This window comes from Trachemys scripta, chromosome 8 (assembly GCF_013100865.1).
Source record: "Trachemys scripta elegans isolate TJP31775 chromosome 8, CAS_Tse_1.0, whole genome shotgun sequence".
Taxonomy (NCBI): Eukaryota; Metazoa; Chordata; order Testudines; family Emydidae; genus Trachemys; species Trachemys scripta.
In genome coordinates, this window is record NC_048305.1 from 49038839 (window position 1) to 49056340 (window position 17502).

Below are 17502 nucleotides of genomic sequence, written 5' to 3' on the forward strand. Positions count from 1 at the left end.
ACAAGGAGTGTAAATTAGACAAGGGCTGGAAGCATTTTCAATATTCGTGGTATGATTTTGTGGGCTGCAGGATACGGAACATTGGTGAGTGCATTTACCACAAGAAGAATGCATTGTTAACCGATATTCTACGATTCTAAGTTATACAGCCTACTGAAAGTTGAACAGATAGGGAAGAGGATGTACTTTCTGCACCTGATGTCATGTTGCCAACTGGGGAAGTTGCACCACTGCAATAGCATTCATCCCCAAAACTGAATCAGAGGTATAATCTATGGCCCCGGGAACACCTGATGCCTCGATCAGGTACCACCAAACTTCTGGGGAAAAGGGAAGGAAATTGGTGGGTGGGTGTGTGTTTTCCTGGTTCCTACTGCCTGAACTCAGTGTTCCTCTGCCTGTTTCTTTGCAGGGGATGGAGGAGGGGGAAGAACTGTATGCATAGTGTTGGGTCAATGCAGTTACTCCAGGCTTGCCATTACACATCTCCTCTTTGGACGGTTATAATGTTTTGTTGAGACTTGCTGACTTAACCAGCTCAAGGTTAATACATGTTTTGATTGACAACCTACCAAGTGTCTTGCTTCTTTATTTGTGTTGTGTGATTGATGTTCTGGGGTACATCTTTTTAAATAGCAACAGAGGGTCCTGTGGCACCTTTAAGACTAACAGAAGTATTGGGAGCATAAGCTTCCGTGGGTAAGAACCTCACTTCTTGCATCTGAAGAAGTGAGGTTCTTACCCACGAAAGCTTATGCTCCCAATACTTCTGTTAGTCTTAAAGGTGCCACAGGACCCTCTGTTGCTATTTAAAAAGATGTACCCCAGAACATCAATCACAAAACACAAATAAAGAAGCAAGACACTTGGTAGGTTGTCAATCAAAACATGTATTAACCTTGAGCTGGTTAAGTCAGCAAGTCTCAACAAAACATTATAACCGTCCAAAGAGGAGATGTGTAATGGCAAGCCTGGAGTAACTGCATTGACCCAACACTATGCATACAGTTCTTCCCCCTCCTCCATCCCCTGCAAAGAAACAGGCAGAGGAACACTGAGTTCAGGCAGTAGGAACCAGGAAAACACACACCCACCCACCCACCCACCAATTTCCTTCCCTTTTCCCCAGAAGTTTGGTGGTACCTGATCGAGGCATCAGGTGTTCCCGGGGCCATAGATTATACCTCTGATTCAGTTTTGGGGATGAATGCTATTGCAGTGGTGCAACTTCCCCAGTTGGCAACATGACATCAGGTGCAGAAAGTACATCCTCTTCCCTATCTGTTCAACTTTCAGTAGGCTGTATAACTTAGAATCGTAGAATATCGGTTAACAATGCATTCTTCTTGTGGTAAATGCACTCACCAATGTTCCGTATCCTGCAGCCCACAAAATCATACCACGAATATTGAAAATGCTTCCAGCCCTTGTCTAATTTACACTCCTTGTCCAGGATCGAAGACTAGAGGTATGTCTACACAGTAATTAAACACTTGAGGCTGGCCTGCGCCAGCTGGCTTGGGCTATGGGGCTGTAAAATTGCAATGTACATATTCAGACTCAGGTTGGAGCCTGGGCTCTGTGACCCTCCCCACTTGCTGGTCCCAGAGCTTGGGCTCCAGCCTGAGCCCGAACATTTACACTGTGATTGTACAGCCCCACAGCCCAAGCCCTGCAAGTCTTGAGTCAGCTGACACAGGCCAGCTGCAAATGTCTAATTGTTGTGTACACTTACCCATGGAGTCTTGCATGGGAATGCTTGTTGAAACTCATATATTTCCTAATTACATCACTTGGCTTCTAGGATGGTGATCGTTGGGATGAACCTTTTCTGTCACCATAGACAACTTGGTTTTCATAGGTTGGCTGAAGAGCTGATAAAACAGGGTTTCTCCAGTACTCTGAATATCCTATAAAGCACAACTTAATGCAATAAGGGGAAGGGTGTATCTCAGTGTTCCACCAGTATGCAAACTACATGCTGCTTCAGAATTCCATGCAGTCTCTCTGCTATCCCATTTCCTTGGGATGGTACATAATAGATTTGTAATGTCCTGTGCCACTATTCATCAGATAACCTTCAAATTCTCGGGATTTTATATTTCCATTCATCTAAATATATCCATTCATCTAAAACAAGGTGCTCTAGTAGGCCAAAAATATCAAATAAAGTGTTTAAGAAAGAAATGAACTCCTTTGAGGTGCCTTGTGAAATTATGAATGTGGAAAGATAACGTGAGTAATAGTCCATAACAATCAACAATGTGTAGCCATGCAGTGCAGTTGAGAGGCCAAAGATATCTACTGCAGTTTTCTGCCATGGTCTGTCTATGACTACCAGTTTCAAAGGGGCCAGAGGAACAGTAGTTCTATGCATTGTGCGGGCTGAGCATGCCTTCTCCTGATGCTCAATGTCTGAGTGCAGCCCTGGCCACCAGGCATAACTATGTAGAAGTTCCTTTGTAACTCATAAATGTTACACGTCCAGGACTGCGTGTCGCAACACTGCTGGGATGACGGTGACCACCCAGGCTCTTCTTCATAAGAGATGTTGAGTAACACATGTCTTCACTGTGATCTTGGAACGAATTTTGTAGAAGGTACGCAACATTTTCTTAAGGAATGGATCCATCCAAACCACTTCCACACCACATATCACCTTTCATAGCTCAACATCTTGAAGAGTGGCATCAGCAGTCCGCTGCATATGTTTCAGTAAAAAGCATAATTACTCTGCTGTTTCTGCCTATGAGGGTGCCAACTCAGAAGACTTTCTCAAAAGATCATTGGCAAATAAATTGTCTTCCTTTGGTATGTACCAAATCGAAGTCATACTGCTGCAACTGAATAATACACCACTGCAACTTCACATTCAGCAGGTCAATGGGCTTATGATAAAGGCCAGAACAGGCAAATAATTGGTTTCAAAAGTGAAATATCTTCCCACTAAGTAGACTTTGAAGCATACAATAGCAAGAACTCTAAACTAATCTGGAAATGCTTTGCTTCTGTCAGGGTGAGAGCACGACCACCTATGTACTGAGGTAGGCTAATGAACGAATGTAAACTGCTATGACCAGAGTACCCTGGTTGTCAGGATAATGGTAGTGAAGCAACAGTTTGTAGCATTGGCTACACTCGATTGGCTGACAGATACTACACTAAAAACTCTGCAGCAGGGGTCGGCAACTTACAACATGCATGCCAAAGGTGGAACGCGAGCCGATTTTTGATGGCACGCGGTGGCGGGCTGAGCCACTCAGCCTGCCGCCACTCTGGGGTTTCCGCTGCTGGCTCCTGCCAGCTGGGGTCCCACTGCCGGTCCCACTCAGCGCCCGCTGCTGGCCTGGGTGTAGGAACCCCAGGCTGGCAGTGGGCTGAGACCCCGGCTGGCAGGAGTCCCCAGAACTTCCGGTTGGAGTTCCAGCGCAGGCCCCCTGCCAGACAGGGTCCAGACCTCCAGCCCTGCTCAGTCCTACCAGCTGCCAGCTCCATTCACCTCAACTGCCGATCTGGGGTTCCAGATGCTGACCTCCTGCCAGCTGGTTAACAACTGATCACTCAGAAGCCTATGTGCAGCTTAAAGTATCCAAATATGTGCCAGACATTGAAAAACTCAGCAAGGAAAAGCAAGGGCAAGGATCACACTAAATTGATAAGATCTGCATTTTAATTTAATTTTAAATAAAGCTTCTGAAACATTTTGAAAACCTTGTTTACTTTACATATAACAATAGTTTGGTTATATAATATATAGACTTATAGAGAGACCTTCTAAAAAATGTTAAAATGTATTACTGGCACGCGAAGCCTTAAATTAGAGTGTATAAATGAAGACTTGGCACACCACTTCTGAAAGGTTGCTGACTCCTGCTCTACAGCATCTTTTGCAAAACTGCACTGGCTGCATTTAACTTTATGCCAGCTTGTTGGAGTTGGGTTAGCACCTGCTCAGGTTTTAGCAAAGAGGAGAATATCATCCAAATAGCAATATGCACCCTGGATATTATGAAGGAGCTGAGAGACCACTCTCTGAAATATCCCAGGAGCAGAGTCTAAGCAAAAGGGCGCCATTGATAGCTGTACCTCTGAGATAGCATGCTGAAAATCAGTATCTGGGATCCATATACCCAGCTAGTTACCTCTTTAAAGGTTGACAATTAAAACTCCCCACATCTCATATATTTGAGTGCCCTAAAATTTGTGCAGTTCAATATCACCATTTTTCTCGTATATGATCACAGAGAGTGAGTTCAAATCGGTAAACCCTTCACCCTCCCAAATGTTACCATTATTTTTCATGTTCTGCTTGGAGCTTGTCTACAAGTGCGAAAGATATATGACGTGCAGGTGGTAAAAAGAGTATTAGCAGGGTGCTAAGTATCTTGGGAGCTAGTCATTTGTCCAGTAATGTACTTAGCAGTTCAAACTTTTATTTGGCACTTGAAAGTACTGTATAGTGTATTTAATAGCTAATTTATTTCAGATGACTCCAGTGTAATTTCTATGTGCTGAGGCTATGTATTAATATTAAGCTAGCTATAGAGTGGATGGGTATGTTGTGGTATTTGGAATGCAAAAAGGGCAGTTTTAAATGAAATGCATGTTTTTAGACCTTAAATATACTTTCACAAGCCATTAAATACACATTAGTCACATAACCAGAAGGAGAGGTTAAAGAAAAAGACAATGAAAATAACGATGCCCTTGATCAGGGTGTGTGGGGCAGTGGTAGTTAATGTCGCTTTGTATATTTACCAGTTTATTATTTTTGCCTGCCTCTTACTGTTAGTAGTAAGACTGGCCTGTTAGTTGAATAATGTAGCTGAAGTCGACGTACTTAAATTGACTTACTGTGGTGTCTTCACTGCGGTGGGTCGACTGCTGCTACTCCCCTGTTGACTCTGCCTGCGCCTCTTGCGGCGGTGGAGCACAGGAGTCAACGGGGAGCACTCGGTGATCGATTTATCGTGTCTAGACTAGACGCGATAAATCGACCCCCCGCTGGATCGATCACTGCCCACCGATCTGGCGGGTAGTGTAGACATACCCTGAGAGCTGAAACTGAAATAGACACCTGGGATGAAAAGGGAACCAAGGTAAACAAATTCAGCGGAGAAAAAATCTAGAACAGAAAATAAAGAAAAGGCTGGAATTAGATAGAAATGAAGTAAACTATAAAGAAGTTAAATATTTTTAGAAAAAATATGGAATATTTTTGTCCCTTTGGCCTGAGCAAGTATCCACTATTCTGGGCCTTGCACAGTTGTTTCCGTTAGGAGGAGAAATTGATGATGTGAGTCAGATATTTCTTTGGTGCAATCCTGTTTATTTACAGTGAATGTACACAAACTCCTATTTCCCAGGGCTCAGTAAGAAGAAACAACAGCAGGGAGTTTCCTTGATCACAATTTTCAAGTCTACTTCTTCAGCGATTTTTGTGTCCAAGAAACTGTCTGTAGGGGAAACCCCTGTTAATCTCCCTGGGATGGTTTTGCTCAGACCTTGCCACGTGGTCTCTTGCCGTGGGTGGTAGCTTCTGTTGTTTCCAGCTATTTCACTATATAAGGGGCATTTAATTGTTCCATCCATTAAAGCATGAAAGAAGCTCACCCCATAGTTTGAACCAGGTCTGCAATTGTCTGTAGATTAAACAACTGCTTGATGGCAGCCATTAACACCTTCCAGCATACCACTATATATAAAGGGGAAGTAATGAAACAGAACAAAAAATGAGGACAAGTTTTGTTTAAAAAAATAATAATTTTGCGCTATATTGTCTCCTAATGATCTACATGTGGAGGCCCTTGTTGTGTGTGGCTTTCCCCCTGCCCATGCAGAAATGGGGCAGTGCAGCCTCCAAGGCATAACATCATTTTCTCCATACCCTGCAAACTCCATGGGTTTGGCAGGGTTGGCTAGTTTCTGCTTAATTTGCACCCCCATTCCTCGACATGTAAAAAAGACAATATAAATTACTGTAGACAGTTTGTAACTTGCACTGTTTCCCTCTCAGCTGTTTGAGAAAATCCATAATGAGTTGGGCTCTAGGAGCAGCTGAGGTCTGGGAAGCCACTGGCAGCTTGCCACTTGGCTTCTTGTCTGACTTCACTCCCTGAATGGAAGAACTCAAATCTCCCCTACTTCTGTATGGTAATTCTCACCCAAGGAAGAAGGGACACTTTTAATTAATCTAGTTACTTTATCACTTTTATTATAATTCATGAAACAGTATCATTTTACACACACTGAAAAAGAATCAACATATGTTGACATTGTTTCCACACTATGTTACACTCTGGCTAGTTAGTATCCTCCTGGACTCCTTTTACAACTTTCAAAATATGAGGCAGGGTTGCTGCTTACAATTATGTGTAGGACTCTTTCTGAGGCCAATAGAAAGACCTGAGGTTTCAAAAATCTGCTGGACCAGATGTAATGAGTTGGTTCTCAGTTGACAACTTCTATTTAGTGATGCATCTCTGTAGGAAGCCTAGTTTGATTATGCACATTAGGACTTGGAAGAATGAGCTTCAACATTCAAAATTATTATGTGGAGCCGTCCCAGATTGAGGTGCAAGCTGGATGAGGTAATATTTTTTTATTGGACCAACTTCTGTTGGTGAGAGAGACAAGCTTTCAAGCTACACAGAACTCTTCAGATCTGGGACGTGTACTCAGAATGTTACAGGTAAATACAAGGTGAATACACCAGATTGAGGTGTCAGCAGAGGTGATTTTGGAACAAACTGATCAATTAAACAGTAATAAGTCATCAGGACCAGATGGTATTGACCCACGAGTTTTGAAAGAATCTATCACTTAAATCAGCCTCTCTACCAGACAATTGGGGATAGCTAATGTAGTGCTGATTAAAAAAAGAAAAAAGAAAAGACTCCAGAGGCAATCCCGGCAATTACAGGCTTTTAAGCCTAATTTCAGTACTAGGCAAATTTGTTGAAACTGTAGTAAAGAACAAAATTCTCTCATACAGATAAATATGATATGTTGGGGGGAGAAGAGTCAACATGGCTTTTGCAAAGGGAAATCATGACTTGCCAATCAATTAGAATTCTTTGAGGATGTCAACAAGCATGTAGAAAAGGATGATCCAGTGCATATAGTGTACTTGGACTTTCAGAAAGCCTTTGACAGAGTCCCTCACCAAAGGCTCTTAAGCAAACTAAGCAATCATGGGATAAGAGGGAAGGTCCTCTCATAGATTAAAAGACAGAAAACAAAGGGTAGGAATAAATTATCAGTTCTTCTTCGAGTGCTTGCTCATATCGATTCCAATTAGGGTGTGCGCGCGCTGCGTGCACGATCGTCGGAGAATTTTCTACCCTAGCAACACCCAGTGGGGTCTGCTGTAGAGCCCCCTGGAGTGGCGCCTTCATGGCGCTGGATATATACCCCAGCTGACCCAGCGCCCCCTCAGTTCCTTTTTCCCGCCCGTGACGGTCGTTGGAACTGTGGAGTGCTGCATAGCTGTTCTCCACTCTCCCTAGCTTTACTCGTTAGTTCTTGTAGATAGTTGTTGGTTATATTCTTTAGATTAGTAGTTTGTTGTTAATAGTTTGTAGAATAGTTATAAATAGTTAGCGGGGGTTAAAGGGGCTATTATCCCTCCTTTTCCCCCCGGCGCACAGCCGGGCTCATGCCCAAGGCTCCTGGCTTTAAGCCGTGCGTGTCCTGTGCTAAGCCTATGCCAACGGGAGACCCTCACGACTCTTGTCTGAAGTGTTTAGGGGAGTCTCACCAGACGGACAAGTGCAAGATCTGCAAGGCTTTCAGGCCCAGGACCAAAAAGGAGCGGGACTTTAGACTTAAGCAGCTCCTTATGGAGGGGGCACTTAGCCCAGATCCTCCTTCGGCGCGCCAATTCCCGGCACCGAGCGCCTCAGTGCGCAGCGCCCCAGCGGCACCCTCCGGTACTGCACCACGAGGTGACGCAGATAAGGCCCCATGGCACCGTCCTCCCTCGGCACCGTGTCCGCCGCAAGCCCCTCGGCACCGTTCCCTGTCTCCGGGGCATAAAAGACCCCGCAAGACCCAGGATGCTGCCGTCCAACGGGCACCGGCTCCCCCCGCACCGGTGGTAGAGCCACCAGCTTCGGAGCGCCAGAGGGTGCAGGCATCATCAACACCATTGACTCCGGCACCAGGTGTAGGGCCGTTGAGTCCAGTGCGGACTGGCTCACCGCCTCGTCCTGTGGTTGAGTCCTGTCTCCCTTCTACACCGGAGACTTTTGCAACGGCGAAAGACCTCATCGCCCTCACGGAGCCGGCGCCATCTCTACCCGCGGCACCGCATGCCCTTCGTACTGTGCAATCCAGGGGCATGCCCTCCATCTCCGAGCGTGGACTCGCGGTGCCGCTTGCAGTCCCGGCACCGATCCATCTCGGCGCCGGTCGTACTTGCGGCCCAGATCTTCCTCCCGGCACCGGCTTGAGCATCGGTACCGGTCGGAGTCCAGATGCAGTTCCCGGCACCGGTATGAGCGCCACTCCCGTTCGCAAGGCTGCTCCCGGCACCGAGTCTACAGACAGTCTTCGTCTTCGCGATCCAGATCTGGATCCCGGTACCGGCATGACCATCGGCACCGTTCTCGATCCCAGTACCGCTCACCGGCACCGCACAGAGACTGCCCACCTGTGGACCGGCACCGCTCGGCACCGTACCAGGACGAGCCCCTGCAACCATGCTCGGCACCGCCCTGGCCCTCAAGATCTGCGTCTCTCTCGTCGGAAGGGTCTTCCCAATCAGCATACCCTGTTCAGGGTCAGGCTGCAGACGACTTCGGTCATTGGCAGGAGGGGGCAGAGGACCCTACACGGGACCCTGCACATTGGTCTTTCTGGACCCCATGGGCATATCACCAAGCTCAAGGGGCTCCACCAGCGGCCTCTCACTCAGCATACTCTGAGCCCAGGGTTCCTGAGGCCACCATCTCCCATCCTCCCCCAGGGGCCATGGAGTGCCGGCACCCACTCAGGCCCCAGACCCCGGTGTAGGGGATCCTGCACATCAGGGACCCTTGGATCCGGATCCTCATATGGATCCTTTACCCCCTGAGGCGTCGTCCTCATCCTCCCCAGATGAGGCGGTGGCGGGTACAACAGCCTCAGGCCCACCTCCAATAGACCTTAGTGCCCACCAAGACTTGTTGCGTAGGGTGGCACGGAACATGGACCTACAGGCTAAGGAGATAGTGGAGGTGGAGGACCCAGTGGTGAGCATCCTCTCAGCTGATGCCCCATCCCGGGTGGCATTGCCCATTATTCGTACGATCCAGGCTAATGCTAATGCCATATGGCAAACCCCAGCCTCCATCCCTCCCACTGCCAGAGGTGTAGAGAGGAAGTACTTTGTCCCCTCTAAAGACCATGAGTACCTCTATACACACCCTCCGCCATGTTCACTGGTAGTCTCCTCAGTGAACGCAAGAGAGCGTCATGGTCAGCATGCAGCAGCACCCAAATCAAAGGACGCCAAACGCTTCGATTTGTTTGGACGCAAGGTTTACTCAGCAGGGAGTCTGCAGCTCAGAGCCACAAACCAACAGGCGCTCTTGAGTCGGTACAATTACAACTCATGGAATTCCATGGGTAAATTTAAAGAGTTGGTCCCCCAGGACTCGAGGGAAGAGTTCGGGGCGCTAGTGAAGGAAAGTAAAAAGGTGGCTAGGACCTCCTTGCAGGCCTCCCTCGACATAGCGGACTTGGCCGCCAGGACACTAGCGTCTGGGATAGCCATGAGACGCATCTCCTGGCTCCAGGTTTCGGGGCCATAGAGGAGGTTCCCCCAGAGTTAAGGGGCAGGGGGTTTTACTCCTGCTACTTCCTGATCCCCAAAGCAAAAGGGGGTCTGCGACCAATTCTAGACTTATGCGGACTCAACAAATTCATAGTAAAGTTGAAGTTCTGCATGGTCTCCTTGGGGACCATCATCCCTTCCCTGGATCCTGGAGACTGGTACGCCGACCTCGACATGAAGGACGCATATTTTCATATAGCAATCTACCCCCCACACAGGTGCTTCCTTCGATTTCTAGTAAACAATGTGCACTACCAATTTGCCGTCCTTCCCTTCGGCTTGTCCGTGGCTCCGAGAGTGTTCACCAAATGCAGGGCTGTCGTGGCAGCATACCTTCGTCGACAAAGGATACAGGTGTTCCCATATCTAGATGACTGGCTGGTGCGCGGCTGCGTCAGGGAGCAAGTTCAAGCTCACGTCCAGATAATACTACAAACATTCCATGACTTAGGCATTCTACTCAACAGAGAAAAGTCCACTCTGGAGCCAACCCAGAGAATAGAGTTTGTCGGGGCAGTCTTAGACTCCAGACTCGCCCGAGCTCTTCTGCCAGACACTTGGTTTCACACCATCACAAACATCATCCAAGGACTCCAGGTCTTTCTGATCACCACAATAAGGACGTGCCTCGGCTTGTTGGGACACATGGCCTTTTGCACTTACGTAACCAGGCATGCTAGACTTCGTCTTTGCCCACTTCAGGCCTGGGTATCATCGGTGTACCGTCCTTATTGGGACAGCCTGAACATGGTGGTCAAGATTCCGAACTCGGTCTTGACCTCTCTCACCTGGTGGCTGGATCACAAGGCGGTTTGCAAAGGAGTGCCATTTCACGCCCCACAACCCTCCCTGCACCTGGTCACGGACGCTTCAGCTCTAGGTTGGGGCGCTCACCTCAGGGAGCACCATACCCAGGGCCTGTGGACCGCATCCCAACTAGCTCTGCACATCAATGTTCGAGAGCTGATGGTGGTGCGCCTAGCCTGTCAGGCATTTCTCGGTCTCCTACATGGCTGTTGCGTGTCAGTCCTCACAGACAACACCACGGCCATGTTCTACATCAACAAGCAAGGAGGAGCCCGGTCGTCTCTCCTATGCCAAGAGGCCATTCGCCTGCGGGAGTTCTGCATTGCCCACTCGATACATCTCATGGCATTGTTCCTCCCTGGAGTCCAGAACACTCTAGCGGACCGTCTCAGCAGATCCTTCCAGATGCACGCGTGGTCAATTCGCCCGGATATCATCCATTCCATCTTCCAGAGGTGGGGATTTCACCTCACGAGCCAACAGGAAGTGCCACATGTTCTGCTCCCTCCAAGGTTGATCTCTGGGCTCCCTGTCGGACGCTTTCCTCCTATCGTGGAGAGACCAGCTGTTTTACGCTTTCCCTCCATTCCCACTGGTCCACAGGGTGCTGCTCAAGCTATGCAGAGACAGGGCACGTATGATTCTAGTTGCTCCAGCTTGGCCAAGACAGCACTGGTACACCACGCTTCTGGAGCTATCGGTACAAACTCCGATCACACTTCCCTTGTGCCCAGACTTGATCTCTCAGGACCACGGCCAACTTTGTCACCCCGACCTGCAATCGCTCCACCTTACAGCGTGGATGATCCATGGCTGAATCGGATAGAGCTACGATTCTCACATCCAGTGCAACAGATTCTGCTGGGAAGTAGAAAGCCCTCTACATGGACCACTTACTTAGCCAAGTGGAAACGGTTCTCCTGTTGGTGTGAGCAGCGGGCCACACCCCCCTTGCAGGCGTCTATTCCTCTTATACTTGAATATCTCCTATCCCTAAAACAGCAGGGCTTGGCGATATCTTCGGTCAGAGTTCACCTGGCAGCTATCTCGGTGTTCCACCCAGGAGAACACGCTTCCTTGGTCTTCTCTAACCCGATGGTCATCAGATTCCTCAAGGGCTTAGACCAGCTATACCCACAGCAGCACCAACCCGTTCTGGCGTGGGATCTTAACCTGGTTCTCTCCAAGCTCACGGGGCCCCCGTTTGAGCCATTGGCTACCTGCTCACTCCTTTACCTATCTTGGAAGACAGCCTTCCTTGTAGCCATCACTTCAGCAAGGCGTGTTTCTGAAATCAGGGCGCTCAAGTCTGAGCCTCCATACACAGTCTTCCATAAAGGTGCCCCACCCTGCCTTTCTTCCCAAGGTGGTGTCAGCTTTTCATGTGAACCAAGATATATTCCTCCCGGTCTTCCATCCTAAGCCGCACACCACCCGTCAAGACCAGGGTATGCACTCCTTGGACGTACACAGGGCCCTTGCTTTCTATATTGAGCGTACAAAACCGTTTAGGAAGACGACACAACTCTTTGTTGCAGTGGCTGACCGGATGAAAGGCTTACCGGTCTCCTCGCAATGTCTCCCCTCTTGGATCACGTCCTGCATTCGTGCTTGCTATGACCTTGCCGGTGCCCCAACGCCGCGCCTTACCGCCCACTCCACGAGGGCCCAAGCCTCCTCGACTGCCTTCCTGGCTCATGTCCCGATCCAGGACATTTGTAGAGCGGCGGTTTGGTCATCGGTCCACACCTTCGCCGCTCACTTATGCGCTTGTACAGCAGTCCAGAGACGATACTGCATTCGGATCAGCGGTTTTGCACACAGCGATGTCTCACTCCGACCCCACCGCCTAGGAAAGGCTTGGTAGTCACCTAATTGGAATCAATATGAGCAAGCACTCGAAGAAGAAAAAACGGTTACTCACCTTTGTAACTGTTGTTCTTCGAGATGTGTTGCTCATATCCATTCCAAACCCGCCCCCCTTCCCCACTGTCGGAGTAGCCGGCAAGAAGGAACTGAGGGGGCGCTGGGTCGGCTGGGGTATATATCCAGCGCCATGAAGGCGCCACTCCAGGGGGCTCCACAGCCGACCCACCGGGTGTTGCTAGGGTAGAAAATTCTCCGACGATTGTGCACGCGGCGCGCGCGCACCCTAACTGGAATGGATATGAGCAACACATCTCGAAGAACAACAGTTACAAAGGTGAGTAACCATTTTTTTTCACTATGGAGAAAAGTAAAGAGTGGTGTCCCCCAAGGATCTGTACTAGGACCAGTACTGTTCAACATATTCATAAATGACCTGGAAAAAGGGGTGAATGCTGAGGTGTCAAAATTGGCAGATGATACAAAATTACTCAGATAGTTAAATCCAAAGCTGACTGTGAAGAGTTACAAGGGATTTCACTATACTGGGTGACTGATAGTAGATGAAATTCAGTGTTGTTAAGTGTAAAGTAACGCACATTGAAAAATAATCCCAGCTATACATACAATATGATGGGGTCTAAATTAACTGTTACAACTCAAAAAAGAGATGTTGGAGTTGTGGAAAGTTCTCTGAAAACATCCACTCAGTGCGCAGCGGCAGTCAAAAAACCTGACAGTCTGAGGAACTATTGGGAAAAGGATAGATCATAAAACAGAAAATATCATAATGCCACCTTATAAATCCATGTGATGCCCACATCTTGAACGCTGCATGCAGTTCTGGTCACCCCATCTCAAAAAAGATAGATTAGAATTGGAAAAGGTGCAAAGAAGGGCAAGGAAAAGGATTAGGGTATGGAATAGCTTCCATATGAAGAGAGATTAAAAAGACGAACTGTTCAGCTTAAAAAAGAGACAACTAAGGGGGGATGTGATAGAGATCTATAAAATCATGAATGGTGTGGAGAAAATGAATAGGGAAGTGTTATTTACCCTGTCTTTTAACACAAGAATTAGGGGTCACCCAATGAAATTAATAGGCAGAAGGTTTAAAACAAACAAGAACACATACTTTTTCACACAACACATGGTCAACCTGTGGAACTCGTTGCCGGGCAATGTTGTGAGGGCCAAAAGTATAACTGGGTTAAAAAAAAGAATTAGATAAGTTCATGAAGGTTAGGTCCATCAATGGCTATTAACCAGTATTGCCAGTCACACAATCCTGTGCTCTGGGTGTTCCTAAATGTCTAACTACCAGAAGCTGAGACTGGACAACAGGGGGTAGATCACTCGATAATTGCTAAGGTTAAGATTTTGTCACAGTTATTTTTAGTAAAAGTCACAGACAGGTCATAGGCAATAAACAAAAATTTGAGGGAGCCTGTGATCTGTCTGTGACTTTTACTAAAAATAACTGGGAGGAGGACAAATGGGGGAAGAGGAAGGAATGAGAGCTGGAGCCCCATGCGGGGGGAACTGACAGTCTGAGCCCCTCCATCACAGTGGGGTGTACAGCCTAGCTGAAGCCACGGAGGGCGGAGAGGGGGAAGGGGGCGCACACAGCCCCATCTCTGGCTTAGCTGTGGGGGGCTGCTAGGGGAGCATACGGATCTTGCCCCTGCTACAGCCACTGACAGCTGAAGCCAAAGAAATCACGGAGGTCTGGTAAAGTCACAGAATCCGTGACTTCCATGACCTCTATGATTAAATTGTATCCTTAATAATTGCCCTGTTCTGTTAATTCCCTCTGAAGCATCTGGCAACCGGCCACTGTCAGAATATTGAGCTAGATGGATCAGTGGTCTCACTCAGTATGGCTGTTATTATTTAGAAATCAGTAAGTTTCAAAACTATTGTCATGTAAACTTTATTTTTTTTAATTTACCTTTTTATGATTCCTGTGATGTTAGGTTTAGCTGCTGCTAAATTTGAAGTGTCTGATTTTCAGTGTTTTAAAAGGTGTAGACGAGCCCTTCAGTTTTAGCCTGGATCATGTGTGGAGTCCAGCAGAAGGAAGGGAGGAGTAGGGATGTCTCATCCACTTTTCCTCTCCCAAGCCTTCTCCTCACCCTGTCACTGGCTGCAAGCAAGTGGGAAAAGAGAGGAGTCAAAATTCCTTTCCTTTGCTACCCTTATGGTGCAGCTAGATGTTACTCAGAGCTGAGCTTAAAGGCTCAGTCTAGTTCTAAAGCGTTTTGTTGAAGCAATTTACAAGAGCAAGTGATTGGAATATCTTTCATATGCACTAATGTACTGCTTTATATTTCTCTTAAATCCCTCAACTGGAGGAATACAGTAGCACAGCAATACCAGTGTATTTCGTAGTTACGTTGCTTCAGTTCAGTATGCAGTTCTGATTTCTAGAGATTTGTCATTCAGCCTTGAAAATTTGCTCCAGGCTGAATTTGCAATACAAGGTGTTAACCCAGGAGCAACTTTTGCCAAATTTGGTCTGTGATTTGATGTAGCAGAATTACAAGACTTAGTAATTAGATACTTTATTCTATTTTATTCACTCTCTAAAACCAAACCTGTGACAAATGTATTTTGCTGGTCTTTAGCCAAAATTGTGCTGTGCTGTATTGGTGTATGATTGGGTATTTTCTGAATATACTGAATGTTTCAATTTTGTGTTAAAAATGTGTCTAGTATGAATGTAATCATTTTAGTTTATGCTCATTTTGTATTATGGAATGACAAAACACATATTTAATATCCATAACCGGAAGAGGAATAATATTATGAATATCTATTGGTATTACATAAATCAGTTAATGGAGTTTAAAAAATCTGTAGACTTTAACACTACAATGGTCTGTTACATTGTCTCAGACTCACCTACTGAAAGAAAATTGTTCTGACCAAAAATCTTTTTTTAATAATTTACTAAATATACAGTTAGACATTTTGAATAATTTTAGGGACTTATTTTAATTTACCCCTTTAAAATCCATTGGTAACTCCCCTCATTTTTTTTTTACATTAAACTAAAACAAATAATTGGTTCATGTTAAATCACTTAAACACTTAGAAGCAGTAAATGTTAGATTCATTCCTAACAAATACTGTGAGAATAACTTTCTCAACATTATATTTAGGTATTGCAGTAGATAATGCTGTATACTCCAAAAATATACTGTGCTGAGACCTCTGCATATCTAGACATAATAGAGCAAATTAATTAGCTAGTTTGAGCCTTAATTTTAAATGTCTTTGCATTTGGGTATTTATTTTGGATCTTAAACATTGCTTAAATATATTTTTTATGATTTTGTAGTTATATTAACGTATTTACATTTGTGTTGTTTAAATAGTTCAGTAATTTGAATTGATAAGAGGGTAGAAGCTGGTGTTAAACTTTTACAGATCAAAATAGAACAGCATGTTTTTGATTTTTAAAACAATCAGTTTGACTTTATGAAGGTTACCACTTATTTGTTTAATAATTAATAGGACTTTCCTGCCAATAAGGATTAGATTACTGCTGACTTGCTTTAACTGGTGATTGTTATAGTAATATTATGGTAGTTTCTATGTGGTATGCAAAGGTACATCTATGAATAATTTCATGTTTTGCTAATCTGCAGGATATAACCCTGTGGAAGTACTAGAAGGGAAGCCTCTTTCAGAAGTTTCCAAATACCATTAATATATTATAGGGAAATGGTCAGTTCCATTGTCTTAATTTGTCATTCTTATTTGCCTCTTGCTGTGTAAGCCTGCATTGTGCCTGGCAACTGTTACCTAGTGACAATTTCAGCTGCTTTAGCCATTGGCTGTGCTGTTGATTGGGGCAGAAGGACCGAGTCACCTTTCTGATAGTGAGTTCTTCTGCATCAGCTAAGGATAAAGAGGAGCAGCAGGCTCAGGTGCAAGCAATAATTTTGAGAGCGAATGTGAGGAATAGTGACAGCATCCTTGTAACAGCCTCACAGTAAATAGGACTTCTGTATCAAGCAGTTCACCGTAGCAGCTGATAAGAATGAACATAGGTGAGAAACATTGGTTTATTGCTGTAGCAAGAGAATTTTTTTAAAAAGTAGTAATTTTGTAACAGATTAAATTACTTATAAACAGAGAGAATGAACAACTGGCAAGTGTTTTGGGGATGTTATAAAATCAAAAAGAACCTTCTGTACAGCATGATGGTGCACCTTGGAAAATTAACTTCAAAAGAATGCTTTCTATCAAACTACTGCATCAGAAGTGGAGAAAATGTTTCTTTTCTAGTGAATGAAATTCCTTCAGAAGGACAATGAAGACTATCAAAAGCATCAGTGAGATGTCAGTACTTTTAAAGGGACATTAAACAAATGCTAATATAATAGCTACATGACCTTGGAAATCTTTTTATTTGGATTGATTCGTTCTTGTCTGCCTCTTCCTAATCTCAGGAATTCTAGGATTAAAGATATTTTTAGTATTTCTGGGTTTTTTTAAAAAACAAGACTGTGTACATTTAGTAACCTAGCTAATGGTCCTTGCACTAATCAAGCAGTTACTCAAAAATGAATACAGAAGAGGCTTTCTTTAACATATGGCTGCTCCATACCCGCAAATACAATTAACAGATAATGTCCAGCTATTAGAAGATCTGGTTTTTAAAGCAGTGATTTATCATGCTAATCGTCTAATAAAAACAGAAAGTCTGTGGCAGCCTAGAAGATGAAGCTGAATGACAGAATAATGGAGTAAACAATGGCAGCTTTTCTAGTCTGATCAGCATTTCATTAGCTTCACAGCAGAACGCAGATGGAAGTTTCTGTTCTTGTTGTATGGAGCTTGTGAAAGGATTCAGGTGTTGCTACAGAGGTGAGAAATATCATGGATATACCCATGAACTTCACTGTACTGATCCACTGTAGCAGATATGGCATTATTTCTGAAGAAAATTATTTTTGATCATCACTGCTGAAATGAAATGCAAGAAGGATTTATTTTGTCTG

General features: G+C 45.5%; 1 protein-coding gene across 4 annotated transcripts in view; it reads left to right on the forward strand.

Annotated features, from left to right (window-relative positions):
• Nucleotides 1-17502, forward strand: part of RABGAP1L (RAB GTPase activating protein 1 like) — a 544030-nt gene that overhangs the window by 221435 nt on the left and 305093 nt on the right. The window lies entirely within an intron of this gene.